Genomic DNA, 20,322 nt, shown 5'->3' on the forward strand with positions numbered 1-20,322 from the left:
AATATGGAGGCCACTTTTGGGGGTTAAAAGAGCAAATTAAAAAATAAAGTTTTTCAAATTATATCGTGTTACATATCAAATGAAAGAGCTCATTTTGAGAATCTCAAACATATTTTATTTATAATTTTAAGATAAATAGTTTAGCAGTTGTTCAAGAAAATAGGCAAAAAATGGCCATGACCCCCCCCCCCCCCCCTAGATCTCTGAAACTACTGGGTCTATAATTTTGAAAAAAATACACTAAATAGTTCTTTACCTATAGATGACAGGAAAACCTATTAGAAATGTACAGTCAAGCGTGAGTCGGACTTAAGTACTTTTTACTATTTAAAGACATTTTACTTACTTTTCATTAAAAAAACATATTGTTAAAAATACATGGAACGTAAAACAATGAATTTTAAATATGGAGGCCACTTTTGGGGGATAAAAGAGCGAATTAAAAAGTAAAGTTTTTCAAACTATATCGTGTTACCTACATATCAAATGAAAGAGCTCATTTTGAGAATCTCAAATATATATTTTTTATAATTTTGTACCATTTGGAGTTGAAGTTAAGTCCATGGGGTCCCAGCACGCATAAGTTGTTCGCAGAAATCGCGAAGCTTCTGGTTCATGTAACTGGTGACCGAAGAGCTGGCGGCTACCTCGCACAACGTATCAGCATTGCGATACAGCGAGGAAATGTCGCCAGCCTCAAGGGCATAATTTAGATTTAAGCTAGTTAGGGTTCCGTAGCCAAATGGCAAAAAACGGAACCCTTATAGATTCGTCATGTCTGTCTGTCTGTCCGTCTGTCCGTCTGTCCGTCTGTCCGTCTGTCCGTCTGTCCGTCTGTCCGTCTGTCCGTCTGTCTGTCCGTCCGTATGTCACAGCCACTTTTCTCCGAAACTATAAGAACTATACTGTTGAAACTTGGTAAGTAGATGTATTCTGTGAACCGCATTAAGATTTTCACACAAAAATAGAAAAAAAACAATAAATTTTTGGGGTTCCCCATACTTCGAACTGAACCTCAAAATTTTTTTTTTTATCAAACCCATACGTGTGGGGTATCTATGGATAGGTCTTCAAAAATGATATTGAGGTTTCTAATATCATTTTTTTCTAAACTGAATAGTTTGCGCGAGAGACACTTCCAAAGTGGTAAAATGTGTGTCCCCCCCCCTGTAACTTCTAAAATAAGAGAATGATAAAACTAAAAAAAATATATGATGTACATTACCATGTAAACTTCCACCGAAAATTGGTTTGAACGAGATCTAGCAAGTAGTTTTTTTTTTAATACGTCATAAATCGCCTAAATACGGAACCCTTCATGGGCGAGTCCGACTCGCACTTGGCCGCTTTTTTTTAATTTCTTTTAGTAATACCATTGTATACATCTTGTTTGCAAATAAATGATTTTACATTTTAAGACAAATAGTTTAGCAGTTATTCAAGAAAATAAGCAAAAAATGACCATCCCCCCCTTTTTATCTCTGAAACTACTGGGTCTAAAATTTTGAAAAAAAATACACTAAATAGTTCTTTACCTATAGATGACAGGAAAACCTATTAGAAATGTGCAGTCAAGCGTGAGTCGGACTTAAGTACTTAGTTTTTGATCTGACCCCTACGGGTTTTTTAAAGACATTTTACTCACTTTTCATTAAAAAAAAACACATTGTTAAAAATACATGTAACGTAAAAAAATTAATTTTAAATATGGAGGCCACTTTTGGGGGGTAAAAGAGCAAATTAAAAAATAAAACATTTCAAACTGTATCGTGTTACATATCAAATGAAAGAGCTCATTTTGAGAATCTCAAATATATTTTTTATAATATTAAGATAAATAATTTAGCAGTTATTCAAGAAAATAAGCAAAAAATGACCCCCCCCCCTTATCTCTGAAACTACTGACTCTAAAATTTTGAAAATTACACTAAATAGTTCTTTACCTAAAGATGACAGGAAAACCTATTAGAAATGTGAGTTTTTGATGGGTGTTTTAAAGACATTTTACTCACTTTTCATTAAAAAAAACATATTGTTAAAAAAATTGTAATGTACCCTTGGAACGCGAGTCCGACTCGCACTTGGCCGGTTTTTAGGGTTCCGTAGCCAAATGGCAAAAAACGGAACCCTTATAGATTCGTCATGTCTGTCTGTCTGTCCGTCTGTCCGTCTGTCCGTCTGTCTGTCCGTCCGTATGTCACAGCCACTTTTCTCCGAAACTATAAGAACTATACTGTTGAAACTTGGTAAGTAGATGTATTCTGTGAACCGCATTAAGATTTTCACACAAAAATAGAAAAAAAACAATAAATTTTTGGGGTTCCCCATACTTCGAACTGAAACTCAAAAATTTTTTTTTCATCAAACCCATACGTGTGGGGTATCTATGGATAGGTCTTCAAAAATAATATTGAGGTTTCTAATATCATTTTTTTCTAAACTGAATAGTTTGCGCGAGAGACACTTCCAAAGTGGTAAAATGTGTGTCCCCCCCCCCTGTAACTTCTAAAATAAGAGAATGATAAAACTAAAAAAAATATATGATGTACATTACCATGTAAACTTCCACCGAAAATTGGTTTGAACGAGATCTAGTAAGTAGTTTTTTTTTATACGTCATAAATCGCCTAAATACGGAACCCTTCATGGGCGAGTCCGACTCGCACTTGGCCGCTTTTTTTATATATGAGCCAACTTTAACTTGGACAACTTTTGGTTGGAGTTGGTCCTTGCAAATACATATATATTTTAGTTTCAATGTGATTTTTTTCATGGCATTTGCCCTTGATTAAAATGTGGTAGAATTAAATATAAAAACTAAAAATTGGCGTTAACTCTTAAAACAAATGAATGACTGTCGGCGTGAGCGTCGAGCGTAATTTCCGTGGCTCACGAGTTAAAATGGTTTCATTCTAGTGTAAGCGATCGGAATACAACGCCAGGCTAAGATAAAAGCCGACATGTGGGGACAAAACACGATCGTATCGTCAGGGCTGTCGTTTAACGATACATATCTGATAGGCTTTTAATATCGTGTGTAATTGACACTGGATTTTTGCCGTAAAGGTCACTGGCTTTTTTTTTAGATTTTCAACGGTGTTGTGAAGACTTTTAATTTTAGAATTTAAAACGATAAAAACTTTGTCATACATCGCCATAGCCATCTAGACTACTATGCTATACCAACTCATTCGAATCTTCAAACACTAAAGATACCGTTCGGATTAAGACTAATGCGGTGCTACACTGGTGCAGCAAATGTCAGAATCAATGTTGCCCGGATCTCAGACATTTGCAGCAGCAATGTCGCGCTGCAATTATGCAGCAGTAAGGCTGATGGTGCATTCTAAATCCAATCGGTACCTTAAGAATTTAATACAGCCCAAAATTAAACAAACTGCAAAAAACATGTCCGTCACCAAGTCACCAACCATTTTGTGGAATAATAATTAATACCTTGTATTAGTTAGTAGTAGTAGTAAAACACTTTATGGTACAAAAAGAAACATAAAACATGAATAAAAACACACATCATTTATACAAAGGCGAACTTATCCCTTTCAGGGATCTCTTCCAGTCAACCTTTGAGCAATTGATTTGATTTGCTTGTTTTTTTCGTATTTACATGACCTGTCTTAAATTTTCTTTTAGGTATCTATTCCGTAATAGTCTACAAAAGTAGTGTTAATAAAGTGTTAGGTATAATTAATTTAAAATACGTGTCATCCACTAAAGAAAACAAAGGCCTCCTAAATCCTAATTGTATATAGTGTAGGTACACGGTTGTTTTCGATTTAAACACCCAATTACTCCCATAAACTGCAATACCCTGCAGCATCCCTGTCGGCCATTGGGCGTGCGCGCGCGCCGCCATTGGCGCGCGGCATCAAAGGCAGGGAGTGTCCGACTGTCACTGGCCACTATGAATATGGATGCACGCGGGCATTAAACGCAATTTCTTGATAGTGATATTGAGTGAGGATAATGGTATTGGTATGTTTATTTGGCTTAAACCGCTTAAAAGATATGCATAGTACTGTAAACGCAGTGTTACAAAACGTCGTCTTTATGACGCCTTTAGATAATTTACACTAACATTACATTACTAACAACCATATTCAATCTTAAGATACGTCAAATATTAGATATCTAAACGATATGGATCGGATATGTCAGTGTCAAACAAGTGGCAAAAGTGAAGTTTCTTCAAACAAAAACTGTGTGGGGCACCTTGTTTAAACCCTGAATCTTATAATATATGATAATCGGTAAAGCTGAGATGCTTTACCCAGATTTTCTCTAAATAAACCATCACCACAATATGTATTTATTTATTTATCGTATGGCATTAAAGTTACTGGATTTAATTTAAATATTATCCTAGAGATTGATGTTTGCACTCTTCAGATACTCGATGGCCCACCACCAATACCACAATATGTGATACCTACACATGATTGGATTAATTATTTGAGTGTTGATAGATCCCCATGATCTCTAAAACCTCACGACACAATTAGTAGTATAATTTTCTGCCTCCGATAAAGCATCAGTCTCAAACTTATATTGTATGTTTCACGTTTAAAACCGATCTTATAATATGTCCAGGATTTTTCTTATAGAACCTTCAAACAAATTCCTCTAAAAATAATAATAGGTAGGTTACTGCCATGCATGTAGCGAATACTCACGCCGTGATACCACGCCCTGTATATTTAATTGCTAATTTAAAAATCGTTGAAAACGCATTTTCATGTTTTTCAGTGTATTTTGTGTGATTTCATGATGAAGTAACATTAAATGTACCTCGGAAACCAGCTTTTTAAAATCCGAAATTTAATTTAAAATAACGACCCAAGGAACTTCCATAAACCCTTGCGCGCGCAACTCGATTTCCTGCTACGTCACCTGACCGTTTTGAATTGCAAATGTGTTCGTATTTTGAAATTTCGAACGCCTCTCGCGTGGGCGTGTATGACTTTTTTTTCGTGACTCGGGCGCATGCCACCAGCCGTGTCGGGAAATTAAAAATATGTTTTTGACGGTTCTAAGGTCATTTTTGAGATGTTTTAAATATACGGACGTGTCTAGTTAGGTATACATATATTTTATTTTATTTTTACGCCCGTAATATGCTGGGTCGATGGACTATATATGTTAAAATAAGTACCTACCTAATACTTATATGTAATATATGCACCCTTCGCTGAAGTTTTTGGTTAACTTCTTCTTCTTCTACCTAAGCCTTTTCCCATTATCTGGGGTCGGCTCTCCTTGTCCTCTTTCTCCACACAGGTTGATTTTGTGTAGTTCCGGAGTCAATATTTGTGTTTTTCAGGTTATTTTGGACCGTTGTCAGCCAAGTACCAGGGCGTCTTCCACGGCCCCGTTTCGTCATTGGTAGATCCAATGCCACTCGAACCATGTGATCAGAAGGCCGTCTGAGTACGTGGCCGTAGGTACCAGCGTAGTCGCTTTTCCTTTAGCTTTTCTTCAATAGGAGCGATTTTAAAACTGCCTCTCACGTGTCCGTTACGGATCCTATCCCTCCGGGTGTCTCCAGCTGACCAGCAAAGTATGCGCATCTCTGTTGTATGCAGTTTTTGAACGTGTTGATTTGTTGATGCCCAGCATTCAGTTCCATAAAGTATGGCGGGTCGTACTGCGGTTTTATATAATTTACCCTTTATTTTTAAAGGCATTCTGTTATCACACATAACACAAATAAGTACCTGCCTAATCATACATAACTAAAGTCAGACCAAGCTAAGTTGGCAGCGATTTTGATAGCCCAAACGGTGCAAGTGTTATTAAAACGTCAAACCTCTATGAAATTATGACGTTTACGAGATGGTGACAAACGCCAAAAGAAAATAAACAATCTCTCGGCATGACAGATGCTATGAAATGTCACATGTTGCCCCCTGGTGGCCCTGGTTCATAATGTTATGAACTACTTTTTACTTACTTTTAACGTACCTACCTACTTAATTAAAATGTACCTATATTTTTTTCCATGATATTTCTCGTCACCTCGCTAATTACTAGCCAAAAGTAATCTAAATTTTACCCCATATCTTTAAATTACCCTTACCATCCCATACATATAATTACTACATATTCTCCACAGCGTCTCAAATAACACCCGCCATATTGCTTTCGTGCCATTGACTCCACGCATACATTACCACACACGAAAACTATATGTTTAAACGAAATAAAATATGCAAATGGTCGCATATTAAGTATGCGTGGGTGTATGTCAAAACGTGTATGAAAAAGTACCGTTACGGAGTGGGAGAGGGGATCCAATTGGTCGATTTTATTGGAGATATGCGCGTGAGCTAGTTTTTGCTTGATCTGAAGAACGTTATACTTACGCTAACTGTGTACAGTAAATGGGCCATTTTATTTAAAGTTGTCCCCTACACTTTTTTTTCAAATTTGGGATTTTTTATGTTATTTCTACTCAGAATCACGAGCTCTTTTGATCCTAATAGGAGAAAAAAGAGTGTCCCAAAATGTCCATACATTTTCCGATCTTTCCATTCCGCGACCGCCATACAAAGTCTATGAAAAATGGTAAAGGAATGGAAATAAAAACCTTGGGACACATTTTTACTCCTATTAGGATTGAAAGAGCTGGAGCTTAACGACTGGATTCTGAGTAGAAATAACATAGAAATTCACTGATTAAACAAAAAGTGTAGGGGACAACTTAAAATAAAATGGCCCAAATGAATTTAAATGATATAAATACATAATTAAATAGGATTAACATAAGAGTTAGACCGAGCTAAAAGTTGGCAGCATAGTTGATAGCCCAGACGATGCAAGTGTTATTTAAACGTGTTAATCTCGTAGAAGTTTGACATTTAAAATATCACTTGCACCGTCTGGGCTATTTTTTTTACGTTGGGACAATGCATGCCTACCAAAATCGCTGCCAACTTAGTAGGAGTAGTAGTAAAACACTTTATTGTACAAAAAGAAACATAAAACATGAACAAACACATCATTTGTACAAAGACGAACTTATCCCTTTCAGGGATCTCTTCCAGCTACTTAGCTAGGTCTAACTGTATTTACTTTAGAAGCACAAAATGTTGACTGCAGTTTTTTACCGAAACATTATGTTTTGTCTATGAGAATGCTGAAAATGTAACTTTATAGATACCTAACTATATATAATCTAGAGCTTTAAAAGTTTATGAACACGATTGTTCATAAAGAAAGAGACTCTTTTAAATTCTTATTTCATTTTCTGTTGATCAAGCTAACCTTCTATCATCCTCTTGACATTAAAAGAAAAATAATCAATTTCACGTTTATAAATTCTAACGATATACAAAGCTAACGGAGCATAAATAAGTTCACAGGTTGCATACTAAATAAGCTCTTAATGACAATAAATATTCATTCCTTTATGCAAGTAATTTTAATTTCGGTATTTTTGAACATTATATTAAAATGTAATTTAGATTCAGGTTAATATGCTTACATGGTTTGAATTCCTAAGTCTTCTTGCTTGAAAGTACTTATTCAATTATCCAATATAAAGTTTAATTCAAATAAAAACTAACTTACATTTGAAGCATTTAATATTTTTCACATGTGATTGTGTTCCTTTTTATTAATAGAAAATATTCAGTCATTAATTAGTATTGTACAGTCAGCTGCAGAAAAAAGAACCCCAATGCTTAGAAATATTGTATGCAAAGGTGCTAAGCTAATAATATTGCTGACTGTATGCTTTAATGGGCTTGATATTAGAAGGATTTTTTCCTTTGCTATCCTTCCTTTTATTAAAAACTTGAGGTCAGTTTTGTAAAATAAATCATGTAGGTATGTATACTTACGGTACTTCCAAAATGTGTCTTGGCAGTTTCTCCGCACCACACCTCTAAGCTCAATATCTAACAAAGGTGTGAATATTTGACACAGACGACTGTCACTACTGTCAGCTAACAGCTGTCAAGTGTCAGATGGTCTATAAAGGTGCAGACAAATCGGGCTGCCGTCCATTGTTTCCCAGTGAATTGATTATGACGTAGATACTAGATACACGCGCGGGTTGTGTTCATTGAACTAAGTTGCTGTGAAGTAGTTCTCATTTAACTATCTTCAGTGTTAATAGTTCCTTGGATATTGTGTTATGGACATTTAAAAATGAGAAGTGTCAATATTTATTTTGTTTTATTTTATTTTGTTCACGATAAAATTACTTCAATTATAGGTACCTAACATGCGCTTTTTATTTATTTATTTACGCAGTAGATATAGAAATAGTGAAATAGTTTGTATGTTTTATACCTTTTAACTTAATTTACTTACTTGTATTAATTATTATCTTTGTTTATTTCAGGTAAGTCATTGCTTTCTCCGAGGCTCCGCTACTTTGTGAGTTCCGCTACTTAAGAAAATGTCTAGCTCAAAATTAATACCTACATTGCAAATACCGTCAAGCGTCACATTTTCAAGTCAACAACGTTTTAATAGAACATGATACTGTATGCAGTGTACGATGTCAACAAGACGAGCGGAGCGGCAAGCGTCCAGCGGAGCGTTCAGGCCACTCCCAAACATTTGCATGTGTTTCAATTTCAATGTAGCGCCGCTCGCTACGCCGCACGCGCCGCTCAATCGTCCACTAAGGCCGTACAACTACAACTTAGTGTAAGGCCTGAGTGGACGCTCGAGTTGGGCGTGCAGCGGGGCGGGGCGTGCGGCGTGCATGTTAAACAAATGCAAGCGTATAGGAGCGGCCTTAGTACACGCTGCTCAAATAACTTGTGAGTCCGACGCCACGCTGTACGCCCCGCCGAACGCTCCGCTTCGAGCGTCCACTCAGGCCTTACACTTACTCGTCATAAAACTTTCCATAGACGTGCAAATAAGTTCGCGTGCGAGGTCGAGCCAAGGCCACTCGTTCAATCAGCTAAATCGCCGTGATTACGTCTGAATTAAATCATCGGACCGTTTCTGACATCTCTAATGTTCTAATTTGATTAGATGATTTACTAAGAAAAAACTGATGTATTTATTACTATGAAATTACGCTTTAAACATGGATTCATGAGGAATGATGATATGATTAATACTTATGCATCATCATATCATCTATGTTATTTTATTTTATATTTACTAGCTGTGTAATTATTTCTCGTTGCAAACGTTCAAAAAGAAATAAAGAGAACCATAATTTTTACGACAGAGTTATGAGTTATAAGAAATAGATAAAAATAAGTGTCTTAGTATGTAAAGGATTAATTAATAATGAATAAATAGTTATTTACGATACAAGTGCGGAAAAGAGGAAATTTGAAACGAGTGGCGATAAATTAAAACACGACCGAAGGGAGTGATTTAAATCGACACGATTTGCGAATTACCTATTCGCACGTGTATCGTACAACGTTTTACAGTATACATAGGGCACTTTAAACAAACTTTCGGCATACGCACGGAACGCCATTTCCCGCACTATACTTCGTTTTTTTTAGCATTCGAAATAAGGTAAACAATCTTGATGTGTCTTTTAATTGAAAAACACATTTTAAAAATAAGTTACGGCAAATATGTAACAATTATGAATCTAATACGATCATTTATATTCTTCTGCTTTCATAAGTAATAGTTTTTGATTTTTAAAAAGCGTTTTTCAATTAAAAGACATGTCAAGATCGCTTACCTTCTTGCAAGTTCTTTCTAATGCTAAAAAATAACGAACTATAGTTCGGGAAAGTAGCACCATATATACTGTAAACGTTCTTTTATTAGTATATGCACACAATACGAGAATTAAGAATATTTAATGAGTGTTTAAGGAGAAATTACAATGAATTTAATTTGCTTGCAATCTTGGCCAACCTTATTTGTGGCTGCTATATGGAGATACCAAGTGCGCTCTATCAGTCATTTTATTTCCTATAGGTAGGTACATACTTAGATTAACGGATAGTTATTCATCTTAAATCGATTAAAAAACCCTTATAATATCTAAAGATGGCAACAAAAGCCATTCATGACAGACGCGCGTCACTCGTTCTGCCGCACTTATCACAAAACAATCATAACTCCATTTGGAAACTCGTTCAATTTTATACCCTACGCTGAAACAGTAAGGTGCATATTTGAATAAGTTTTCAAAAGCACTTATGGCGACAACACTTGCGCGGTGTGTTCTAATGAATGGGTCGCCTTAACAAAGGTTGGAGGTTACCTTTTGTGGGATCTGTCAACTGCTCGTTGGGTTTCATGTGGAAAGTTTGAATTTGGAACATGCCTACTCGAGGCTTGTTTTTGAAGTGAAAACTTCTTTAGCGGCGCTGGGCACTTTTTGAGGTGGGGAAAAAATTATAAACTCGAGACAGCGTAAGGCGATCACGTGACCGTAAGGGGCGTAAGGCGATCACGTGACCGTAAGCCCCGTAAGGTGGCCACTCATAATTTAAATGGCATTAAATTTAATGGCATAAAGAAAGACTCAATGTTATTTGACATTTATGTTGCGGACTCCTTTTCAAGACTCTTTACCTATGTTCAAATAATTTGACGTTGTGATGGCAGTATGTAAATCAATGAAAAAGTGTGATCTTATTTGAGAATGATAATAATATATAATAAATAAATAGAATACCTCCGCTAAACGTATGTATCGTGTTACCGGGCGTCCGTCGGTAACATAGTGAGGTGAGTTTTCACTTCTATCGGCACTCCCGGAGTGCAACCGTTGTTGCTTGTTTTTAAATTATAATATATTATTGTTTAAATTACAGGTTTTTAAAAGTTGATGCATAGGTAGGTACTTTGACTGAAAAAAAAAGATACTTATCCGAATGGTAACAAAAAGAACTCACGGAATACAATAATATTTTCTGTGGAATAAGCCCCTTAAGTAACGTTCGAACATCAAAAAAAAATTAAGTCGAATAGCCTATACCTACTTAATATAGGTAAGAAGTACCTAACAATTTACACAAAACCTACATAACTACCTAATTCGTAAAATATGTACATAAGTAATTATTTCGAAAATATGCCAGCCAAAAATTGCGGAGGTCAATTTTCATACAATGTTTGATAGTGACTATACTTAAAAAACAACGGGTTGCACTCAGGGAGTGCCGGCAGAAGTAAAAACTCAATGACTAGGTAGTCCAAAATGCACTATGTATAATTGAGGTTAACGTCATCTAGCGTTAGCGTTAATTACTTGAAACCCCTAAGCACATCACTGTTAGTACTCTAGTTATATTAATACCAGTTAGAGCGAAACTCACTAGACGGCATTGAAATCAATAAAGAAAAACTCAATGACATTACATGTAACAGTTTTTCGATCAGGTCACGTGGTCGTCTTACGCTGTCTCGAGTTTAACATTTTTTCCCCACCTCAAAAAGTGCACAGCGCCACTAAAGAAGTTACACTTCAAAAAAACACAGATCAAAATATTTAATACAATAATTTTATTTGTTCCCAAAGTAGTTATATGTCCTTATTCTACTAAAATCCACTTACAATAACATACATACAACAACAGCATGTTTAAAATACCTTACTCGCTAGGACGTCCTAAATACCCTTCAGTTATTTTTAATATATCCATTACAATTTTTCATTCACTCCAATACTGACACGCAACGCCGCTCAGGTTTCGCTCATTCATTTGAGATCAGTCTAAACACAGCTCCTGTATGTATAAACATTCGTTCGATATTTAAATAACCATGTGACGGTTAAATTTATAGGAAGTGAATGACTGATTATATTGATTACGTTAGTCAGTCTTGGGACACTGATGACTACGAGATGATGCCACACATCATTTTAAATTTTAAATGCATGATTTTTTGTATGATTTCCTAATAAATTGATAGATGGGTAATGTTGTATAGATTGTGGGGAAAATAAAGAAAAAAATCATAGTAATTAAAAAAATATATATGTATATTGAGCCATGGCCCATCAAAATATACGATGTAGATTTAAACTTACAGGCTTATTCGAACATAGGTACACTCATATCAAAATGACATGGTATCGTGCATTTGTCATTTTTTACGCCTATATAATAAAACTAAACGATAACCATTTAAGAGCCAACAGGAGCTAAGATTTAAATATTTTAGGTAAATATACCCGTCTCCCTAACGGAAGCGGCTCCTAAAACTAGTGCGATAAGGACAAGGCGAAAAATCCTGCGTAAAAATCTCAAAAATCGAGGTTTCGTACTCGACTGTTTCCTCCTCCAAAACTTAACCAATCGTAACCAAATTTGGAAATCTAAATGATAATGACATTATCTGTGTCGGACCGTTTTGCTTTTTTGACTAATTGATATCATTTTTGAATAGCACGCCTCTCATTGCGGCATCGTCAATTACGCCATTTTGGCCATTTTTGAAGGGCTCTAGCGCCTTAAAAAACAAAAATATCAAAAAAAGAAAAACGGTCCGACACAGATATTGACAATATTAATCTGTGTTGAAAAAATCATTCCTCTAGCTTCAAAACCCACGGAGGAAACAGTCGAGTACGTTTGTATGGTGAAATGACCACTCCTGTTGGCTCTTAAATATTCTAATAAACCTAATAACATTTCTCATAATTATATGTGAAACGTCCAAACGTGCCTGGAGAGAGCAAAGGGGCAAAAAGGGGCAAAACAAGGGCAAAAGGAGCGCAAATGACCGCGCCGCGGTGTTAAATTAACGTGCAGTATTTTGCTCAAAAATGGCGGCAGGCGTCGGGTTGCGCTGTTTACTGCCGGGACACACGGCCGCGGAAAATGGTGGACTTGCTTAGAAAATGAATAATTAACTTTTTTGAACTTTAATTTATATTAATTTATGAGAAACCTGCCATAAAATATCTTGCCTTGGGTAAAGTACCTATACTTATGATGGTCTCTAAAAATTGACTCCTCAAATCTTATTTGCAAGTAATTTAGGGAAACGGATCATTCTTACAAAAATCTGTCATTAAAATTTGAACTTTCTGTCAAAAGGAAAAGTCATTCATAATGATAAATTTTAGAGGATGGATCCATTTTCCTAACTACGTCCATTTAAGGCAACAGTGGTGACTCTCCTTTCTAAAATCGCTAAGGACGCTTAACAGTATATTTCCATTATTCTCAAAAAAGATTAATAGTTCCTTAACAGAGATGTGACTTATTTGAAATACTTGTATTTAAAATGCAAATACAAAATGCAAAATACCTATTTTGTATTTTGTATTTAAATACCTTTTGAAGAAAACTATTTTGTATTTTATTTGAAATAGTTTTTGGGACCTATTTTCTATTTTCAAAATACAAAATACTTTATAGTAGGTAATGTAGGTAAGAGTTACAATCTCTTCTGATGTTACAATCCTGGCAACTCTCTCATTCTTTTAACATGGAACTGTTGAATCTGTTTAGTAACGTCGCACATGACCACAAGCGTAGCGAGTGGTTAAAAAAGTGGAAAGTGTTGCGAGGGTTTCAAGGTACAAGAGGAGAACAAACTTTTCTGCCCTGATGAAACACCAACGAGACGTTTTCATCACACTAACGAGAGGCATTATACTAGCTGTAAAACATTACAAATCTAAATTAATGCTTTTAAAAATTGTCCGTTATAAACCATCATCCATCCATCCTTCCGGTTAATATGAGCAAACAACTAGAAATTTGCACTTTAGATAGAGGATGATTGACACACTGTTTTCAAAGAATAAAGAGTCTTTTCAATTCGGATATTCTGAGTAATACTTTTTAATTCAGACTAGGTACCTAGGTATTCACTATTCAGTGTACCTTTTATCGCAAAGTATTTGTATTTTTAAAAAGTATTTTGAAAATACCTATTTCGTATTTTGTATTTTAAATACAAATTCAAAAACTATTTTGTATTTGGCATTTGAAATAGTATACCAAGGAAGTATTTGTATTTTGTATTTAAATACTTTTTATAAAGTATTTTTCACATCTCTGTTCCTTAACCATCTTGACTGCAAGCCAACAAGTTAAGTTTTAACCATGTTGATCCTCTTTTGGTTAACTAGTGTAGAAGGAAATGTAGTAGTATATACTGCCAAACCACTCAGAGAACCCAGCCCATCGACACCCCATACTATGATAACTTAGGAACGTACTTGTTACCAACGTTGAGGCATAGTAAATAATCTTATCGAATTAAAATGACTGCTGTTGCATTTTGGTAGCACATACCATACTTGCTTTCAAACCTAGACGTATTATACCTACTTTTCTTTAGGTTGGTATGATCGGTAAAACGTCTACCGTCATTCTAAATTGTGTTTATTTTTGTGTTTAGACTAAATAACTTTAGCTTTTATTCAAATGGGGGGCAAATCTTTAAGAAAATGTGAAGTTTGTGGGGTCAGGCGTGTAAGGAAACTTACTTCTGATATATTTTTGGCAAGATTTCCCCTTGATTCGAACAGGTCGGTAAACTGATGTTTTTGTGCGATATTTTCATTTTGAGTCGTTACCAGATACTAATTTAATTAGTTTGGAGTAGTTTTTATCGTTTACAATCCTTGATTAAAACGAAAACATTCTGTGAATAGATTCTTCTTGTAAAAAACTAGGTAACCTAAGACACAAATAGTGTGCGAACAACTTATCGATAATCCCTTTATTTCAGATATCGACTATACTATGGGTAAAGGTAACAGGTAATGAGGATTTGGAATATTTACCTATACAAAGGCTGAATGAAACTCCAACCTCTGAATATCTACAAGTGAATGTAAATAAGCCTGACAGCTTTTTCCCTTTGTGGGAAGTTGGAGTTCACAGCCTTCACAGGCAAGACTCAGTGTTTGCAGGAGTGCTCTAAAAGTAGATTGTAGCTTTAGTTACGTTCATAAGCGTATTGTAATATGCCTTCGTAAATATAAAACTATCTGTATCTTATCTTTATTATGTAAAATAAAATTATTTTTATGTTTTGCATTTATTTTATTAATCCACCTGATTCTCAATATTTACTTTTACAGTAGTACAGTACAACAGCACGTATCGCACATTAATCGATATCGATAAACAGTAGGTACCGGAAGTGTCGAGCCCTAGCGTTGTTTTTTTTGTGATGGCAGTATTGACATTTATTTGGTGTGTTGGCACAATGTACGTTCTTAATTCGGTTTAAGGCTTGTTCGAGAGTGCCGACTCTTAAAACGTAGTGATTTAATACTCTTTGAGAGAACCTAGAACAGCGGTCTCTTATTTACCTTTATAAAGATACCAGCCGGCCTAGCCAATGTGACAATCGCTTGCGCTTCGCCATCGAATCGCTGTCTTGTGTCTCTATCACTCTTCCATATTAGTGTTACAGTGACAGTTTCGTTTCGTTCGCTACGGAGAGTTAGCGAATGGCACGTTGTCTACTAGATACCAGACAAATGTCGGCAAAAGAAGCCAATGTACCAACAGAGACACACTTTCCTGGCTATTGGCTACTTTCCTATTAGTCAAACCAGCTTCTAATATAGAATTTATATGAAAACGTGTGTAGTGACGTCACGGTCCACTCACTTACTTTTTATATTTCAACCAATTTATTAAATATAAATAGTATTTAAAAATAACTGCTATCTATGTTTTTCTAATAATTATCTGGTGTTTTATTTCGTGTACGGTGTGAAATAATTTATTTTAAGTAGAGGAAAGTAGGTACCCAATTGTTGGACACTGTCGACGACGATACCATTGCCTATAATAGTGTATCAAAATGTCCGCTAGTTTACATCCCCGTATGTCCAACCAATAACTAAGTGAACGCTCACCTTTCTTACGAACGGATTAGGTACGGACCCGACGCCTTTTCGCAAGAAATTACTTCAAAACCACTCCATGCCCTCTTTCCATTTGACGTTTTTATACCGCGACGTCAGTCAATCGATAATCAACCGAAACTGGTCACAGTGAAGGCAGATTTTGCATTGATTGGCGGAGCGAGGTGGCCGTGTGATATTTTATAAGGCAGTATTTCCGTCATTCCTGCCGTGCCTAATAGGGATGTCACTGGCTGATTTTCTGACGCCTGCAAATAAAGGGTTCGTAAAAAAGAGCAATTGTTACAGTTACAGATCCAAGGCTACGATGACAAGACTAACAATATATAGGTATACTTTATTTTCTAATTACCTAGGTATTATTTGTAAGCCCAAACTCCAACCAAAACTTTAAATGGTTAAAGTAAGCTCTATAGTAAAAACCATCGCGAAATATCTAATTTTCATTTATTTTCAGTTGTATATCGTCACCCTGTATACTAAGGCGGATTACTTTTGGTGAAAAATAGACAGCGATTAGCCGACGAATCTGACGAGTAAAATTTTAAACAGTTATATTTTCAGAGTAAAGGTAAAAAAAACCCACGCGACTTCTTCCGTCGCAAGTCTCGCGTGCCGCGCAATATTTTTTGTTTCATTCTAATTTCCTGGCGTTACGCCCCCTCTTAACTGACAAGACATAAGGTCAGGTTAGTTAAGAGTGTTGCTATTTGTACGTTCAGAAATTTTATTTCATTACTATTTCGTAGGTCTAAGTGACAATATGAGATCCCTAGCGACTTTCATATTGATTGCCACTGTGACAAGGTACGAAATGGTACTGAAATAAATCTTTACATAATAATATGCAGTGCAAATATTAAATGTTCACCCCTAGCGGCTAGTGGGAACTTTACTGTATTAACGGAAAGCGGAGGTTATGGCCGAGTGAGGTGGATTTATTAAAATACTTATGCACGCCCGTTTCCGAGAGGTTTTAGAGTTCCCTGGCTAGAAAGTTTAAAAAAATACAGTTTATTAACAAGAATCATATTTTCTAGGTTGGACTATTTTTTTATTTTTTTTATTTATACATCACAAAAACATAATACAAAGAACTTAGAAATAAGATGGGCCACAGAAACTTATGAAAGTTTATGCGTGGTGCAAATGCATCACTACGCTCAAACTGCATGTTGAATGTTTGTATACCTATTGCATTTTTTTGTATATGGTACTTACGTATATACTAGACACAATAAGGGACAAATAAAGGTAGTAAGTAAACAGTTATCAGGTAACACCTGTCATCACACATTCCTATCCGTTATGTAAAAAAAATTACTTACCTAGAATTGCTTTGATATCCAAGTATGTATTAAGTACATACTTATTTATAGATATTCTGTTTCTAAATAGAGAGCCTTACCAAAATTAAGTAGTTGTCACACAAACACACAACACTAAATAACTCCCAACCCAAGTAATAACAACTAATTAGTTTTAAATTACTGCCACCGTAATAAAACATAATAAACCCAACTTATTACACTTCAACATCAATCACAGAAATTCGCCTACAAAGTATCCGAACGCACTCAGTATTGCCATTTCATTGCACGGTTCGCTATAAATCACACTACGCGTATGGCAACATTGTTGTACTCGTAAAACCGTACATAAAATTATTCAGGAGATAATTCGATCGGTTCCTTGAACGGGTTTCGGTAAAAATGGATTAGTTTTGACAGAGGATGTATGATGTTCAAGCTGTCAAGTTTGACATTAAAGTCAGAGCTTTGCACACTTTAGCTCCTTTGCCTTAAATCATTGATTATGCAGCACAAGAAATGCTAAAATGTTTTGTTACTTGTTTAAATACATTCACCGATAATATATGTATAGTCTGTCAAACAACTTTGTAAAAAGGCGCGAAATCAAATCTTCTATGGGATGATAACCCCTGACGTAAATGCCTTGACATTGTTAAAAAAAACAACGGGTTGCACTCAGGGAGTGCCGGCAGAAGTGAATTGTGTATAATTGAGGTTAATGCCATCTAGCGTTAGCGTTAATTACTTGAAACCCCTAAGCACATCACTGTTAGTACTCGAGCTATATTAATACCAGTTAATGAGTGGCCATCTAAATCTTACGGTCACGTGATCGTCTTACGCTGTCTCGAGTTTAACATTTTTTCCCCACCTCAAAAAGTGCACAGCGCCGCTAAAGAAGTTTTCACTTCAAAATTGCATACATGCAGTAGGTACCTAATTAATGACAATAATGACTGACTATACCTAAATTATTTTAGCTCTGAGAGACTGATGATCCCACAGACTAACTCATTGTTGAGTTTTGTGGGGCTACAATTACATTTTAAGATTACCATGTATCTTACAAGAATCTCTAGTTGACCTATTGACCTCCCTTTCATCAGTCGAGGAGTGAGCATCATTTTTCAATATATGACTATATAAGATTCCACAAAAGTAAAATGATTAAATTGCTTAATTATATACCTAACACAACAAAGTCCGTTCACACTTTCGCAATTATTTTAAGAGTTCCAAACTCATAATTATACTTGCAACACCAGCACCGTCGTAAAAGAGTGGCAGTTTAGTATTTGGGGTTGTTCCCTGTCAATATATCAAGATTTATGACACGCGTGACGTCACACGCCAGGTGGTTTTACAATAAAGTAAGATATTTGACTGCTTAAGAAAGTGTTACTTTAATAGCTTTTCTTGAAATAACAATAAATAACGGTTTATTTTGTCAAAGTTCGGATTTTGTTCGCCTTATTGGAATAGGTAATCTTTTAATGTTATAATTGAGCATTATTCTTAGGAAATCTACTGTAGTGTTAAGGGGCTCACTGATTAACAGTCCGCCGGACGGTATCGGCCTGTCAGTTGTTCGGAACTGTCAAATTTTTGTTCTAACTGACAGACCGATACCGACCGGCGGACTGTTAATCAGTGGGCCCCTTTACCGCGTTTTCACCCCCTTTGAGATTTAATTTATAAACTCCTTAGTTTAGCTGTAGGTACATCATTTCAAGAATAGATAAGATAGACAAAGAAGGTAAATTAACATTTTATTTTATTATTATTTTATTGGAATTCATCGGATAGTTTGCCTCTTTTCTGAAACCTTACCAACAGGGTATTTTCCTGTATTCAAAATAAATTAGTTCACACCATACATGAAATAAAGCACCAGATAATTATTAGAAAAACATTGATAGCAGTTATTTTTAAGCACAAGTTCTATTTAACAAATCGGATAGAAATATAAAAAGTAGGTAAGTTGACCGTGACGTCACGATGTAATGTTTCATATAAATTCCATATTAGCAAATTGTTTTGACAGTTCTAAAAAAGAAACTGATTTGACTAGTAGGAAAATACCCTATTTACGCAAGTTACTATGTCGCTGCGCTCAGGACTCAAAATTAGCACATGAAGAAAAAACGATGCTGTCTTGTTGCACAAATAACTATTTTCTTAAAATAGCTACTTAGTAGTTGCAATACCTAAACATTAAATCACTGATTAGGAAATACTAAAAACATATTTACTAATAATGGTTTAAATAAATAACGAAAACAACAAACAAGCAATATGCCGTTTCCATATAGGGCCTGACAATTTATTGTGGTTTCCTATTCCCAGAATGTATTACAAATTTCTGGTATTAATGCTAACCAGATAGCGTTTCTGGAAATATGAACCGCAAATACATTGAACCCGAAACCATTTATATAATGCCATTTCCCTTAAATTTGCTTATCAACGTAAATTTCATTCACAATAAGTATACTATGTAAATACAAAATATATTTATAAATACCTATTGTATTTGGTGCAATCTTATGGCTCCTCTATCTATACGATGGGCCAGCGCAGGCCACTCCAAGGGACGCAGCCGTGCGGTAGAATGAGATAGCAATATCACTTGCTCCCTCTAACGCATAAATGCGTCCCTTGGAGTGGCCGGCGCTGGGCCATCGTGTAGAGGAGCCATTACACAGATCAACCTTAGGCCCAAGATACACTTGTAAGTTTTACGTACGTAAGTAGGGACAATGCTATACTACATAATGAGAGATGAATATCGTTATCTCATTCTAACAAATAGCTTTATCCCTATTTACGTTACTAAAACTTACAAGTGTATCCCGGGCCTTATATAGACCCCTTATACATACTAATCTTCTTAGCCTTCCCTGTCAAACTCAAATCATAATGAAATCACGCAAACGTTCAGAGGGCCTACCGCGAACCACGTTTGACGTGTTGCCTCTCTGTCGCACTTGTGAATTCGTACGTAAGTGTGACAGAGAGGCAACACGTCGAATGTGGTTCGCGGTAGGCCCTCAGTAATTACCGATATTTATTCTAGAAACTTCAAGGCAACGACGTAAACCGGCAAGTTTACGCTCAGGTCAAATGTGAGTTAGGGTGCATAAGGGCCTTCTCTGCTGGAAAGACACATTTTCACACCCATATGACCATAGCTGGTTA

At 35.7% G+C, this 20,322-nt stretch overlaps 1 protein-coding gene and 1 long non-coding RNA gene across 2 annotated transcripts in view; one reads left to right on the top strand and one right to left on the bottom strand.

The window, feature by feature from the left end:
* Positions 1 to 1,220, bottom strand: part of LOC134657883 (uncharacterized) — a 485,626-nt gene extending 484,406 nt beyond the window's left edge. The window contains exon 1 of the long non-coding RNA XR_010097651.1: positions 1,015 to 1,220. This is a non-coding gene — a long non-coding RNA (uncharacterized LOC134657883). The remainder of the gene's footprint in view (positions 1 to 1,014) is intronic.
* The window catches only part of LOC134657810 (transcription factor Sox-17-alpha-A), a 143,359-nt gene that overhangs the window by 51,765 nt on the left and 71,272 nt on the right, over positions 1 to 20,322 (top strand). The window lies entirely within an intron of this gene.

This window comes from Cydia amplana, chromosome 21 (assembly GCF_948474715.1).
Source record: "Cydia amplana chromosome 21, ilCydAmpl1.1, whole genome shotgun sequence".
Lineage (NCBI taxonomy): Eukaryota > Metazoa > Arthropoda > Insecta > Lepidoptera > Tortricidae > Cydia > Cydia amplana.